The sequence below is a fragment of the Nymphalis io genome, chromosome 11 (assembly GCF_905147045.1).
Source record: "Nymphalis io chromosome 11, ilAglIoxx1.1, whole genome shotgun sequence".
NCBI classification, from domain to species: domain Eukaryota; kingdom Metazoa; phylum Arthropoda; class Insecta; order Lepidoptera; family Nymphalidae; genus Nymphalis; species Nymphalis io.
In genome coordinates this window covers 4518301-4533619 of record NC_065898.1, presented here as the reverse complement: position 1 = coordinate 4533619, position 15319 = coordinate 4518301, and the positions used below count along the sequence as shown (strand labels likewise).

Genomic DNA, 15319 nt, shown 5'->3' with positions numbered 1-15319 from the left:
ACATTACAATATAATAATATTCGAGATCAAATAATGTAATACACAGCATCAACGCTGCATATTAACAGGCAATAACTAGATCGATAGATGGCGCCTTGCGGGCAAACGCAATGAGCTGTCGACGGGCTCCACGACATGAGGCAAGAAAGGCGTAACTGAAAATTTATTATATAAGACAAATAACACTTTTTTTATTAAATCTTCGCAAGAGAAAACAAGCATAATACGGATTTTATTAGTCGTACATTTCTCATTCAACTATAAACGACTTAAGACGTTTTAATACGATACGTTTGTGTCTGCCTATTCATTTCTGTCACGTGTACTGAATTGTACGCTGTTGATGTATTAAATGAATAAGGTATTAGTTGTTTTAACGTATTGCAAGATACATTAAAAGTTGAAGCAGTTGCAGTATAAGACACAACTCGTTAATTCCATAGCACATCAAAGAAAATCTTTATAAGATCATTGTTTATATCTAAATAATGCGAAGATTGTACTCTTGTGGTTGCTAAGACATGACTATCTATTCAATTTTCAAAGTACAACTGTAGTTCAAATTCAAAAATCAAAATGCTTTTCTATTTATTTAATCCGATTACCAAAAAAAAAGACATGAAATGTTAAATATTTATTACCCTTATTTTATTTAATTGGGGCCGGTTGGCGTGGTTGGTAGATACTTGCCTTTCACGCCGAAGGTTAATGATTCGATTCCCACCCAGGACAGACATGAACATGTCTGTTTGTCTTGATTCTGGATGTAATTATCTATATAAGTATGTATTTACAAAAAAAAGTAGTATATGTATTATATCAGTTGTCTGGTTTCCATAGTAAAAGCTCTGCTTAGTTTGGTATCAGATGGCCGTTTGTGGATAATATCCCAATATATTTATTTCGCAAAGCATCACTAACTTTGTATCAACACAAAAAAAATAATTAAACTTACTTAATAAAATTAAACTTACCCCATGGAAATTGGGGGCTGCAACGTTACCTATTTATTGTAGCAAAATCAACAAAAAATCCATATTGCTTTTTAAATGAATGAGGGAAAATAGACTTTTAAATTATGATCAAAAATATTTTACAGCTATTCACATTTCTATAGAATGTAGTACTTAATAATACCTTATTTTCTTACATATATTTCAGTTAAAACATTCTACATTTTATGCCACTATTTGAATAAATACGAACAATACTTGCTTCGCATTTGACGTAAATTATAATTGTAATATTTTAATAGCTATATAACTATTTTAAATATATTACTGCCTGTTGAGCTTAATTACATAATACTTACAGTAACAGTCTGTGTATGTCCCACTGTTGGGCTAAGGCCTCCTCTCCTCTTTTGAGGAGACGGTTTTGGAGCTTATTCCACCACGCTGCTCCAATGTGGGTTGATGGAATACACATGTGGCAGAATTTCAGTGGAATTAGACACATGCACGTTTCCTTACGACGTTTTCCTTCACCGTTAAACACGAGATGAATTATAATAACAAATTGCACATGAAAATTCAGTGATGCTTGCCTGGATTTGAACCCACGATGATCGGTTAAGATTCACGCTTTCTTACCGCTGGGCCATCTCGGGCCATCATACTAAATTGAGTTCAAGTTCGTGGACAAAATGAATTTTAAGAATTTCATTGTAGTTTAAAGTATTTAAATACGCGACACAAAACAGTTGACAACCTTTTTCGCCGTGGCTTATAAACCGATTTTAATTTTTTTGTAGCTATTGACGAGCTTTATCAAAGGAACATTTAAAAATAATATTAGAACATGATAGTCTAAGCATGCAAAATAGTAAATATTTACAATAATATTAATGCATCATGCTCGAATTTTGAGAGCTAGCTATTTTAGAAACACAATTATTATCAATATATTCTACATGTATTAAGTATGACTACTTTCTGTAATGAAATAAATGTTGAATAATACCAGTCGTTGAAATGATGGTAAGTACCTAAAGTTTCTAAGGCTTTTACTTTTCATTGAGATTTGTTTTCGTAATTATTATTCATCTATTCATGCCTGATTTAAGCAAATATAATAATTCCCAATGTTAGAAGTAACACCAAAAATACTTATGTTGAACAAAAGTTGTCATATCGAAAAAATATTTCTGTATAAATATTTTTTTATTTTTATGTTACATTTAAATTTGAAATCACTTAAGCAAAATGTATGAATTTCGGTTCGGTTATATTTAAACTGTGTGTCGGTTTCAAAGTACAAAGTTCAAGTCGGGCCATTGTGAACGTTTAAACGTTTAAAGCAACGCCGCTCGGAGTTGCCAACGATAAATTCCAATCAGCCGTGCAAGGGCACTGGGTCTCGACTGTAGAAATTTAAGGGGAAGCAAACATTTAAGAAAATGTATGTATGTATGGTATTGGGATGAAAATAGAGGCGTCAAAATGTTGACGGCGACTAAAATTAAAAATCTATTTCGTTCCGTATAGTTTAACAATACATTTACAAAAAAAATTTTTTTTTTTTTTTATATCGCCGGGAGGGCAAATGACTCTACTCCACCTGATGGTAAGTGGTAGTAGAGTCCAAACGCGACGAATAAAAATATCTTATATGTATAATTTAAAAAAAATCTCACAGTGCCAGTGTCTACGCGTTTGTGACCTATTATTAGACTGGCGTCTGTTTCCTTGTTTCAGATTAAAAATAAAAATTAATAACATTAAATTTTATCAGTTAATTAAACAAGCAGCTGAAGCCAGTAGAAATGTAATTAAAAAAATTAATTACAAATGGCACACGGTTGATAACAATACTGTGGCGTACGGTTAGAATATTATTAATTAATAGCACTATATACTAATTTTGATAATATATATTATATATTATCAAAATTAGTATGAATAAACTCCGATTGAAAACGATAAATAATCTGAAATTTTATTCAATGTGTGTGTAAACTAATAAGAGATCATACATTAGTCTATTAATTAAGAATAACGTGTTTTGTTCACTGAACCTAGCGGGCTGGTGGCAACACACGTGGCAGGATATCATGAGACACATTCAAATTCCGTCACAACGTTGCATAACTGCTCATCACGAAAAAAAAATCAAACACAATTAAGCTCATGAATGCTCATAGTTGCTTGACGATTGATATCCAGTGGGCTCGGTTCTTAATAAATTATCCCATTATAATGTTATTATTTTTTATTTTTATATTAAGATCAGTATGAAGAACAAAATGTTAAAAATTATAACTGCAATAGTATAAAACTAATAAATGCAGTAACTAACGCTCGCCTAGGAAGCGAAATTTCTCTGAAGAAAATAATAGATTTAGTAATGAATATAAGAAATGAAGCAAATGGCTTCATCTTAAGTATTTAAAAGTGAAGCTCATACAATCGGCTGAGAATTCATGTAACACGTGTTCAATGCGGTCTGAACCGCATGTTTGCACATATCGATCACTATAATCGTACAAACTTTAAAAATATATTCGTGTTTTGTTTCAATTGAAATATTTATTGAGGTCTAAATGTAGAGTATTTAAATTTAATATAAAATATAATTATTTTATAATGATTTAAGAAGTTTGAATTCCATTTTAGGCTTAGTCAATTAATCGTGTAGGTCTCGACTAAATGTTGCTGATAAAATTCACAAAACATCAAGTTATTACTGATGGTTTTATTAATATATATTCTGAGATTCTATTTAAAAAAAAACGTTTGCTTTATCTTGTGGGACACGAAATACTTTCTATCCTTGTCTTGTCGAATATTGTTCCTAGTATTAATCGTATAAAGACCAACGGAGATCAGCTGACTAAGCCTCCTGTTCATGCGTGTGCAATAAAGATACTATCAATTCTCACACTTTTAACGTCAATCTTATATGACCGCAGAGAGATCGGACGAAAGAACTGGCTGGCTTCGACCCTGCCAACTCGGAATCTCTTGACAGAAAATTTTTATAGCCGGGTTTCGCACCCGGGACCTTATGTCAAACATGGTAGCTGCTAGACCAGTGAATGAGTTAACCTATCCGTATTATAATAATGTTTACTAATATTATTAATGCGAAAGTAACTTTGCCTGTCTGTTAAGCTTTCACATCTAAGCGACTTTGATGAATTTTGGTAAGAGGCAATCTTGAACCCCAAGGAAGTACATAGGCTAATTTTTATACGTGATATGTGCCAACACCCTCCTCCCTCCAAATGTGAGCGACGCCTCGGGCGAAAACTAGTTAGTAATTTTTAACCAAATGAGTGGCAACTGTAAATAAGTCTACGTTATTTTATTTTACTATGTCAATCAAATATATACAGAAAGGATATATGCCATATATTATAGCAAAAATTATACTCAAATATTATGTATAAGTTAACAATACATGAAAATAATTTCACCATTATTGATTCAGAATAAATTAGAATGTTTTTTAGTTCGAAACAATAAAGATGGGAGTTCACCATTCTAATCGCGGAGAAACGTGAAAAAATACACCCATACGCGCGTGCGCCTGCGCATCGATGCCGATCAAAAAACAACTTGATAATATTCATGTATTTATTTATAGTGATTAATACCACCTAATATATATATATAATTAGAAAAAATATGGAACGCTTTCAAAATTTTTGTCGTCATTCATCTGTAATTTTAATTAATTATAGAAATGCTAACAACAACTATTATTAACAAGTATTATAAATTAATTAAATCTAATATTTATTATGAATGGTATTAAATAAATTACGATTGATAAAATATTTGATTCGTATATGCCTTATAATCTTTCCAATATTATATCTAGAGAAAAAAGAAAATATACAGATAAAAATGCTTTTTCGTATTTTATTAAAACGTAGTAGTGAAAAAAAAATATTACATTAAAGTATTTAAAAAACAAATAAATATATTATGAAAAGAAAAAACTGAACGTAGCATCTCTATATAGATACGGAAAGCACTGATGCGGCCAACATAATCGACATAGTACAATAAGAATGCGCTTCACAAAACTTATTTGACTTTTTTTTTTTTTTGAATTTCACTGCGAATATATTTCCCACGCCAATCAAGGTGTTTTATTTTCATTATCAAGTGAACTTATTTAAAAAGAGAACAGCTTTAAGGTATGTTTCCACTAAAATACTTATTAATATTTGTGTGAGCAATCTTTAGAATGTCACCAAAGCTTATTAACATTTTGTCAGAGCCATATTAAAATAAATAGTTATACATTAAATATTGAGAAACATTTTACAAACTTATTAACTTACATATATATAATATAATTTTGTGATACGTAATCATCAAATAATAATTAATTAATAAATATTTATACTTAATTGTAATACATTCATTTAAAATACCAGAATAATTCAAAGCCTTTAACTATTATAAAATTACAAAAAAAAAAAAACTCGTACAACACTTGATAGAATTGGAATTCTGAACACATCCGTAACGTTTCATTTTGACATCTTGGGTATAATAACTATTATTATAAATGTAAAAGTGAGTTTGTTTTTTATACTTTCACGCTTTAACTGCTCAATCGATCGTCATGAAATTTAGCAGACAAGTTGTCCGGGGTACAGAGAAAGACATATACCTGTCCTTAGCTAACGGGCGTAGCTGCGGGCGCAAACTAGTCTACCACCTACATAAAGATGTTTATTTAAATAAACAAAAATTTAACTGTATTATTAATTACATAAAATTTAAAAAAATCAAACATTACACTGTAAAGCAGTTTTTTTATTCATTTACTGTTTTTAAGTTTAACGCGTCTGCGATTATACCTATTGGAAGGGGAAAAACTAAAAAGTTTTCACTCTTCAAACCACTTTTTTTTCATACATACATACTTATAGCTAAAACACGGATTAATAATGGGATAAAGATAAAATACATAATATATTTATTATATGTGCAATCTCCGCATAAAATAATTTGTTATATCAGTTGTAAAAAAAAAACAATATCAAAATCGTTTAGTTTTTTCAACGTCATTTATTTAATCCTATTACAAAACACGCCATATTAAGTAATTTTAATCTGCAAATAAATGATGAAAACAATAGCTTCGGAACGATATAAGTTCCGTTAATGACAGCGTACAGTCGGAGTAAGATATTGGTTGGTAATCGGAGGACATTAAAATAGTTAAGCTGATTGAGGTTCTCATGATACTGTGAGAAGTTTCAAAGATAAGCGCTTAAGCGCTTTTAAGGAATGAAACGAAAGCGCATGGGAATGATGGTCCGAACATGTAAATGATATCACCTTTATACATTTATATAAGTGGGTTGAGGGAATGATGTTTTTATAAAACCTAATTATTGTTATACCGTGAGCCGTGTTTATACATATATTAAGAATGAATGCATTATTTTAAATTTATGTACGAATTGTTACATTTACAATAATGACGTAGATGATTTTTTTATAGAATAGGAAGGCGGATGAGTATATGGCCACCTGATGGTAAGTGGTCACCAACGCCCCTAGACATTGGCATTGTAAGAAATGTCAAACATCGCTTACATAGCCAATGCGCCACCAACCTTGGGAATAAAGATTTTATATCCCTCGTGCCTGTAATTACACTGGCTCACTCACGGAACACAACAATATCACTATTGTAACAAGTACTGCTGTTTTGCGGTAGAATATCTGATGAGTGGGTGGTACCTACCCAGACGATCTTAAACAAAGCCCTACCATCAGTAAATGACGTTGACATAGAATGTTTTTAAGTCCCTTGTTTTTTTTATATCAGCTCGCTCAAGAATCAAACCGGAACAAAGAAATATAATTTCCGGTATAATTTGAACATATACATAATATGGTAAAATTATACGGTGATCAAATCAAAACAAACGAATTATTTTCTGCAAAATTGAAAGCGTTTGTCTTTCACTGACGAAAATATAAATAATGTAAGTTATATTAGTCATTCGTAAGTCGGAACTGATGATGTGTTGATACCTACATATAATCACCATTGATACAAGAATGTAGAAATTAGTTGCTATTTGACAGTTGTCTTATGGTGTGTGGCCTATCTACACATATAATTATGATACTAAATCTAGTTTATTAATCTGTGTCTATGAGAACACCTTCCTACTTATATTTATGTGCAAATATGTTGGGTTGTTCAGCGAACAGTTTTTTGAAAAAAAAATTTATCAACTTAGAAGCTAAAAAAAGTAACCATTGAGATTTTTATAACGATATCTTTCTTCTACAAAATTTTCCGAACCGGAAATAGCTTTAGGTCTAACTGTAAAATCATATTAATAATTTAAAATAGCGTTAAAGCCAACTTAAGTAGAGTATTTCTTGAAAATCACTTTCAATATCACCTGTCAGTGATTATGGCTGCAGTATTTAGAGGTTTTTATTTACAATAAGATAAATATTAGCACATAAACCGCGTGCTGTTCAACAATTTATTAAGTACAAAATGCGGATTCGAAATGCCATCGTAATCTAATGAATGTGCCACAGATAATGTGTTTCGGACGTGTTCTTAAAAAGCCTTAGGCTGAAATTTACTTTAAAAAAAATGTTTGCGTGCGAACACGAGTAGCGCCTCGACACGCAACTTGGTATGAAATAATTTAAACACTGCACCTGATGACTAATGACGATTATTATGGCAATCAATTTATTGAATGCGATTGAGATATCTTTTATGAAAAAGGTAGCTGTAATAAAGTGTAGAAAAGCACGCGATCCCGCCCTTTCTTGTTTAAATTAAATTTCCTTAAGTTGATTTATTCGAGAAATTTGTTAAGTGTTATAGAATTAATGATGTATTAAATCATTTTTGTATGTCAATTATTTATAAATGTATTCAATATGTTAGTTTTTTGTGTATCTGTGTTCTACGATATTCATTCTTATTCGTGTTTTTGTTCTGTTTTTTATCATAAATAAAATTACACCTGTATTTTACAATCTACACATTTCGTTTTAAGTATTAATTTATTTATTTTTTATTCTTGTCATGGAAAGTATTGCTAGCCAGTCATATTTCTTAATTTAAATAAATGCTCAAGATATATGATAGTAAAGTTTTTCTTCACGAACGAATTAATTTGAAAAATATTTTTATTAATGCGGCTTATTAATTATTATTACGTCACAACAATTCCAAATCAAGACAGTTCGCTTGAAACAATATTGCTAACATATTTCTACTTTTCTTCACACTTACAGCCTTCAAATTAACCAAAGAGGTTACCGCTATTATACCTCAAATTACCATAAACCTTCACTGTATTTTTTATCTACGCAACTAGCTCGCGTGAGCCGCAACTAGCAATTTGAATTTAGAATGCGAAGTCCGCCCATTCCGTCACGCCCACTGGTAGGTGCAACTATCTGATCGTGCTTATGTAAGTCTGATATGCATTTTCTGACCTGACTGTAATTTTGCGATGACGCTCCGTAGATACGGAATGCATATGTGGAACTTTATGTTGAAGACAGAAAACTGTAAAATCCGGTTTGAACCAGTATGACTTAGAATATATTTGAATGGTATTCGTACTGGTTTTAACTAGTTTTTACCGGTTTTTCTATTCGTTAGCATTATCCGGTCAATAGGAAGATATCTCTGTTTAAATTTCGTCGCGATTAAAAGAAAATTATACGTATTAACAACCCTTTTAAATTCATTAAAGATGTTTCTAGCTGTCTCGACCATACAAATAATCTAGATTAGTTGTTTTATATTCATTATTTATTTATTATTATTCATTATTATTACATTAGTTAACTAGCATCGCAATGCAAATAGGCGTTCACCCTTTTAAGATCATTCAAGGTTAATATGTTAGCATTATCAAAATCGTTATGAGTTTTTTATAGCGTTGTTATTGTTCTTAAAAAGTGGGAACGAATATAAAACATTTTTAAATTATTATGGAGACAATGACTTAATTCGTCATAATGACGGTAATTTACTTCAATTTTATCGATAACAACAATGTAAGTAGGGTTACATGTTTGCAATTGCTTATTTAAATAAAAATAAAACATTTCACATCATACATTATTGTAAAATAATAAACATTTTTTGAAGAGATCCTTTTTAAAAAAGATTAAGACAGATATAATTTTTAGCTGCCATCGATTCGAAATATAATATCAAAATACCTACAAATTAAACATTTACTTTATAGTGAAATTGCTTATTAACGATATACAATGAAATTTATATATTAAAAAATATATATATAGGTATTAATTACACGCAATTATGTATTAATAAAAAAATAATTAATTAATTTTATGATATACCCAACCAACTACCAATTTCTATGTATTGAATTTACGGATTCAAAACCATTGACTGTCATCCATTCATATAATAACACATACATATAAAGTTTTTTTTTTTTTTTTTCAGCCTTTTGCCGTCCACTGCTGGACGAAAGCCTCCCCCATAGAACGCCAACCATCCCGATCTTGGGATTTAAGGGGAGCTGGGATTTAAGGGGAGCTGATAACAACCTAGGCTCCCTACCGTCAACCTCACCTGCTCGTGGTACATCCTGCTAATCAACGAACGAGGCTCTGGCGACCGAAATCGTGGCGGTATAACCACACAAATGCTGGAATCCGAAAATGCAAATCCTGATAGCGGGCAGCAGCGCTATTAGTGAAAGATGTCCAGCCACTGCGGTCACCAACCCGCCTGCCAAGCGTGGTGACTAAGGCAAAAACCCCCCTATGAGCGACGACAAAAAATATAAAGATTATATAACCATAATACACTTACACACTAACATAATAAAATTCTACTTTCGAAGTGTTTTAATCATTGTTGATTAAATATAATTTTGTTTCACATTTCAAAAAAACAATTGAACAACAAAATTATTAGAGTCCGTCTGTCATATGCATATGCATTGTTATTATTGTCAAGTTGATCACGTACCTCGCCGCCTTGTAATTTCTGCTTGATGTGACCTCTCGACCCTGGATACACGCCTGTCCTTTGATATAAGCCGTGTGTTTTGTCATTACGCGACATACATGCCTTGAAAGTGTTCAGTATAAACATGAACTTATTTGTAAGTATTTTTTAAATTAAGCTCTCATATTTAAGTGCAACGATTATATAATATTGTTGTTCGGTAAAAATATTTCTGTATTTTTCTCACAGGTACTCAATATCGTTTTAATAAAGTAATTGTTTTTATTGGTTGAATTAATTTTATAAAAAATGCTCACTGGCGAATTTGCCACACAACTGTGAGTGGTCACCATCCATAGATATTGGCGCTGTAACAATTATATAATATAATTCAACTAACCTTGAGAATTAAGTTATTATTTCCCCAGTGCCGAAAAGCCGAGATGGCCCAGTGGTAAGAACATGTGAATCTTAACCGATGATCGTGGGTTCAAACCCGGGCAAGCACCACTGAATTTTCATGTGCTTAATTTGTGATTATAATTCATCTCGTGCTTTACGGTGAAGGAAAACATCGTGAGGAAACCTGCATGTGTCTAATTTCACTGAAATTCTGCCACATGTGTATTCCACCAACCCGCATTGGAGCAGCGTGGTGGAATAAGCTCCAAACCTTCTCCTCAAAAAGAGGAGAGGAGGCCTTTAGCCCAGCAGTGGGACATTCACAGGCTGTTACGGTTTCCCAGTGCCAAGATAGAGTTCGCTCACTCTTCAAACCAGAATACAACAATACTAAATATTACTGAATATGCCATGAGTGGTTCGTACCAACCAGACGAACGAAACGAACACGTAATAGAGAAAAATAATTAAAATAACATGTTGAAAAAGATTTTCAAAACATTAATTCACGATTAAATATATTACTACGGTTAAAATTATAGTCACAATTATATAAGAACAATAACATTGAAATGTTTATGTCTAACTTAATTATTTATCGTAACAAAATGTTCTCGAACGAAAGTTCTGTGTACAATAAATTCTCTACCACAGGAATGGAACGCGATCTCACAATGAAGCAACCATTAAACTACCCTATCTAGTCAGGAAAAGCCACATTATGCATTCACATATATAATGTTATCTACATCTACTGTGATAATAGCCGTGGAATTTAACTGAAAAAAAAATCCCATCGTTAGTGTGGCAAGTCACAGTGACAGTCGGATTCGGCAACGATCAATGTAGAGTGTACTGTGCCACAACTGGTCGTAAGTCCTCACTGCTCTGGAGGTTCTTTTGAGGTTATTCCACCACGCTGCTTCAACTAAGGTTGTTGGATATACATGTTGCAGATTTTCTTCCGACACAATCCCGACTCCCTCGGTTAAGATTCACGTATTCTAAGTATTTTATTGTATTTTATGTTACTGGTGGTAGGGCTTTGTGCAAGCTCGTTTGGGTAGGTACCACCCACTCATCAGATATTCTACCGCAAAACAGCAATACTTGATATTGTTGTGTTCCGGTTTGAAGGGTGAGTGAGCCAGTGTAATTACAGGCACAAGGGACATAAAATCTTAGTTCCCAAGGTTGGTGGCGCATTGGCTATAAGCGATGGTTGACATTTCTTACAATGCCAATGTCTAAGGGCGCTTGGTGACCACTTACCATCAGGTGGCCCATATGCTCGTCCACCTTCCTATTCTATAAAAAAAAAAAATCGGTCACCTAGGTGTTGATAGGGGTAGGTGGATATTTTATTGCAAACGGCAGTACCTTGTATTACAATACACAATATATCTAACATCATAGATTTCATGGAAGGTACAACATAAATTGACGGTGTAAGCAATGCTTTGCACATCTTTTTTTTTTTATATTCGCCGGGAGGGCAAATGACTACTCCACCTGATGGTAAGTGGTAGTAGAGTCCAAACGCGACGACGGCCAGTACAGACGGGAAAAACGTTCTGCACTAGCCACCTTCGCCTTGTTGGCCCGCAAGGTGCCTCTTCACGCCTCGTTTGAAGGAACCCGGGTTGTAAGAGGAGGGGAACACGTGAGCTGGTAAGGAATTCCATTTTTTGGAAGTCCGACAAAGAAAGGAGTTGCCAAATTTCTTTGTTCGCGATGGAATTGATGTCACAGTTAGGCGGTGACATCAAGAACCAGCTCGCGTGACTTAAGAAGGAAGAGGAAAGCAGGAATTAGAGAGAATAATTCCTCAGAGCACTCGCCGTGATACAGTCGATAGAAAGCGCTCAGTGCTGCTATCTCACGACGTAATTGTAAAGGTTCAAGGGTGTTTGTGACCTTTACGTCGCCAATAATGCGCACGGCACGTCGCTGCAACCGGTCCAAGGCCTCAAGTAGGTACTTAGCGGAGCCAGCCCAAAGGTGCGAGCAATATTCCACGCAAGACCGTACCTGTGTTTTTTGACAGCAGGCACAGTTGTGGCGTGAAAAAACGCCGCACCTTGTTCAGAACTCCGAGTTTCCGTGAAGCTGTTTTTATAACAGCCTCGATGTAATCCCTTGGACTAAGGCTGCAGCGAACGTCAATCCCCAGCATGGCGATTTTGCTTTGTATCACCAGCGGAGTACCACAGAGGGAGGGAAGAGGGGAAAATGGTGACTTTTTCGCTGTGAGAGCGCATACCTGTGTTTTCTTGGCATTAAACTAAACAAGATTATCAGAGCCCTATTTGGCGATGAGCTCTAATGTCCTATCAAGTTCAATGACAAGATCCTTCTGCCTCTCCTCAAGTGTGGGAGATAGCACAGATCCCTGGCGGACCCCAGCATTCACTACATAGAATTGTGAAGCGCAACCATCAACTAAAACACGAAGGCTACGCTTGTGTAGGAAGCTGGCAATCCAGGTGCATAGCTGAGCAGGCAGACCATATGCCGGCAGCTTGGAGAGAAGACTTCTGTGCCAGACCCTGTCGAAAGCCTTGGAGATATCGAGGCTGACAGCCAACGATTCTCCACGCTTGTCGATAGCTTCACCCCAGAGGTGTGTTACGTACGCTAGAAGATCACCTGTGGACCGTTTTGGTCAAAACCCGTACTGACGATCATTAATTAGACAGTGATCTTCTAGGTAATGGATCAGTTGGTTGTTTAAAATCCGTTCCATCACCTTACAAAGTACTGAGGTGATAGCTATTGGCCGATAATTTGCCGGGTCAGACCGATCCCCTTTTTTGGGAACCGCTTGAACATTAGCCTTTTTTTCATTGGAATTTTTATTGTAGTTTGTTTTCAGTGAGTCAATGTTAGATGCCCCGCTAATGCAGCCGTTGATCCACTTGCGATATGCCGTATATATATCATATAAACGATATCTTGTAGTGATGTAATTAGTAAAACATGTATTTACTTTTTGTGGAGGATTCTTGCTTTACGATATAGAATAAGATATTATTATGACCATCATTATCATTTTCAGCCAGTTATTCCTTGCTGGACATAGGCCTATCCCAATGTGCCCCAAAGATCACGGTTTTTTGCCGTCCGCATCCAGTCGCCCTGTGCACCGTTTGCCGTTACGCTGTCTCGAATCAAGCACTGGTCTGCCCCAAAGACTATTAAATATATCTTAGAAAATATCTTTTTCGAATAATATATATTTCGTAAATAAATCGGATTTTAATGTACTACATATTCAATTGCAAATACACACAATTAGATTCACAGTTAAATACAATCGAATAAGGTTAATGGCGCAGTGTATCCTTTTGAATGCTATTTACGTCTTTCATTTTACCTCTAGGTTTTCTTGGCACGCATTATTTTAACATAATCTTAATGCTGATGTCTTATATAGCAACGTAGAATATTATAGCTTTGAAATATTTTGACGTCAAATGTTATGTTTAAATTATGTATCAACTGACTTGAAATAAAATAAAAACGTTATGAGCGACTTGATGTCTTCAACGATTGAGTACACATTGAATTTTTGTTTGTAAAAATCTTAGCGTTCGGTATACGGTAGGGGCTAACATGGAGCTCGAGCGTTAAATGATATCAGCGTAAATTTTGCTATTTACGTTTGTTAATATGTGCGTGAGATCAGTACATGAGCTGAATAGAAAGTACACCTGTGTTTGCGCGCACACTTATGCACTATATGTTCTTGCGATTGGCCGCTGTTTTTTTTTTTTTTTTTATAGAATAGGAAGGTGGACGAGCATATGGGCCACCTGATGGTAAGTGGTCACCAAACGCTCTTAGACATTGGCATTGTAAGAAATGTCAACCATCGCTTATAGCCAATGCGCCACCAACCTTGGGAACTAAGATTTTATGTCCCTTGTGCCTGTAATTACACTGGCTCACTCACCCTTCAAACCGGAACACAACAATATCAAGTATTGCTGTTTTGCGGTAGAATATCTGATGAGTGGGTGGTACCTACCCAGACGAGCTTGCACAAAGCCCTACCACCAGTAACGCTGTGCTCGAAACGGCCAGGAGGACATCAATCTTTTTCTGTGCATACAAATTTTTCATATTTTTTTGTTTTATTATTCAACTTATAATACATAACAATAAATCAATAAAGTAATTATGTCACGTGTCATTTTATCGTACACAGTCGACATAAAGGTTAAAGGCTTACCGCTGTAGGTAACAGTATTATAAATTGTGAGATGAAAGCAACTTCAGTGTTTTGCATAAAGGTCGTTACCAGTTTGATGGATGAGGATCACACGATCTTAACCGAGAAATGCCGAGATGTGAGCCCGAGGCTAAGCTAGCCGTTTTAGCTATTTTAAATAAGTTGTCAATAATCTTTGAGTAATTTTAAATTACCTGCCCGAGTTGAATGAGTGAGTGATGGCATCCGATTCTATTCTAGGATCGCTCTTGTTTTGATTGCGTTGTGTATCCTTTAATATTAACTTATTATGGTTACATAGCTTGCGTCATTCATTTTACCTATCGCATATAAAGAACATATTAATCGTTTCAATGAATACGGTAAGGTAAAATATTTACAAAATATAATATACTATCGTATTGATATAGTGCAGGTGGTTGAATATTACAAGTTCAAATCCGATTAAGCACCATAGAAATTTCATGTTCTTAATTTGTAAGGTAATTCATTTCATGCTCTGTAGTGAAAAATAACTTTATAAAGAAACCTGCAACGGAGAATCTGCATAGTGTATTAACATGGTGCCCATGCGGGTGCATTGGAGTAACGTAGAGGTGAAATCTCCAAGGGTGCCTTTATAAAGACTTCCACTGCATGAAAAAAAAGTATGTTCAAAAAGTAGTTAATATAAAAACCTCCATGCAAAATATACTTTTTTATAGAACAGGAAGGCGGACGACGAGCATATGG

The 15319-nt window shown here is 34.2% G+C and overlaps 1 long non-coding RNA gene across 2 annotated transcripts; it reads right to left on the bottom strand.

The window, feature by feature from the left end:
- Nucleotides 1-725: 725 nt before the first annotated feature.
- LOC126771904 (uncharacterized) lies at nucleotides 726-2676 on the bottom strand. Of its 2 annotated transcripts, none has more exons than XR_007669578.1 (4): nucleotides 2636-2676; nucleotides 1313-1481; nucleotides 975-1003; nucleotides 726-760 (listed from the first exon to the last, which is right to left on the bottom strand). It is a non-coding gene; the product is annotated as an uncharacterized LOC126771904 (long non-coding RNA). The 2 variants fall into 2 exon arrangements; XR_007669579.1 differs by having other exon boundaries at nucleotides 1313-1397; nucleotides 2636-2671.
- Between the last annotated feature and the right edge of the window lie 12643 nt (nucleotides 2677-15319).